Raw genomic sequence first — 1,441 nt, 5'->3', positions numbered from 1 at the left:
TTGGGGCTGGGGGAGACCCTGAAGGCTCAAAAAGGTTTTGGGGCTGGGGGCTCTGAGGGGCCACAAAGGCTCTGGGGCTGGGGGGGGGTCTCAAAGCTGGAGGGCTCTAAGGGGTCTCAAAGGCTTTGGGGCTGGGGGTCTCTGAGGAGTCTCAAAGGTTTTGGGGCTGGGGGGCTCTGGGGGGTCTCAAAGGTTTGGGGGCTGGGGGGCTCTGAGGGATCTCAAAGGTTTTGGGCTGGGGGGCTCTGAGGAGTCTCAAAGGTTTTGGGCTGGGGGATTCTGAGGGGGTCTTAAAGCTGGGGGGCTCTGAGGGGTCTCAAAGCTGGGGGGCTCTGAGGGGTCTCAAAGCCTTTGGGGCTGGGGGCTGCAGGCAGGGCCAGCGGAGCTGCCCCCTGTCCCCGGAGCAGGTCACAGCTGCTGGGGGCTCTCACCGAGTCCCCCCAGGGTGGGGAACACCCCTGGGGACGGCAGTTCTGAGCGGGGGGGGGGCTATCCTTACCCCCTCCCACCCTCACCCCCTCTCTCCGCAGCCCACCAACTTCACCAACCCGGTTTATGCCACGCTCTACATGGGCGCCCACAACAGCCGCAACTCCCTGGCCAGCACGGACGAGAAACGGGAGCTGCTGGCACGGGGGGACGACGACCTGGCAGACCCCCTGGCATAGGGGTATGGGGGGCCGTGTCACCCCCCGTGTCACCCCCCGTGTCACCCCCCACCGTGTGACCCCTCCGTGTTCCTCCCGTGTGAACCCTTCCGTGTCCCACCTGTACGCCCCCATGGATCCCCCTCGTAAGCCCACCCTGACTATTCCCCATGTCCCCCCCTTGTCCCCACTTTCCCCTCCCGTGTGTGTCCCTCTCATGTCCCTTTCCTGTGCCCCCCCTGTGCCCCCCTGCGCCCCCCACTCCGCGTCCCCCCGTGCCTGGCACGGCCGCGGGGGTGTCCCTGTCACCCTCCTGCCCTGCCACAGCCACAGGACAGCAGCAGCTCCGGGGGTGGGGGTCTCAGCTGGGAACCCCCCTCACCCCCAGAGCAGCACCAGGGACCCGGGGCAGGACCGGGTGGGCTCGTGGTCGCCCGGGGCTGGGGGCTCGTTCTGCCGGGGGATGGGGGGCTCAGGCTGAGCCCCCAGAGCGTCGAGCCTTGGTGGCATCGCCAGCAGCCTCTCCACGTGCCAGGCGCTGTGAGGGACCCCCAGGGCCATGCCAGGTCCTGGTGCCCCCCTGCCGGTGGCTCAGCAGAGGGGGTCGCCCCTCGCCACCCCCCCAAATAATCGGTGCAGTCCCCGGCCCCCCGCAGCCGCTGCCTTTGAGCCCCCCCAGCCCCGCGCCGGGTGCCGGCGGCCTCAGATCTATTTCAATAGCGGCTCTTTGTTCACTTATCGGTCCTTAAATCTCCTCCCGAGGTTTTTCCTCCCTTTCCCCTCTTCCCCCCCCC

This window comes from Pyrgilauda ruficollis, unplaced genomic scaffold (genome assembly GCF_017590135.1).
Source record: "Pyrgilauda ruficollis isolate IOZ18807 unplaced genomic scaffold, ASM1759013v1 scaffold338, whole genome shotgun sequence".
Classification (NCBI taxonomy): Eukaryota; Metazoa; Chordata; class Aves; order Passeriformes; family Passeridae; genus Pyrgilauda; species Pyrgilauda ruficollis.
Note: the sequence above shows the minus strand (reverse complement) of the source record.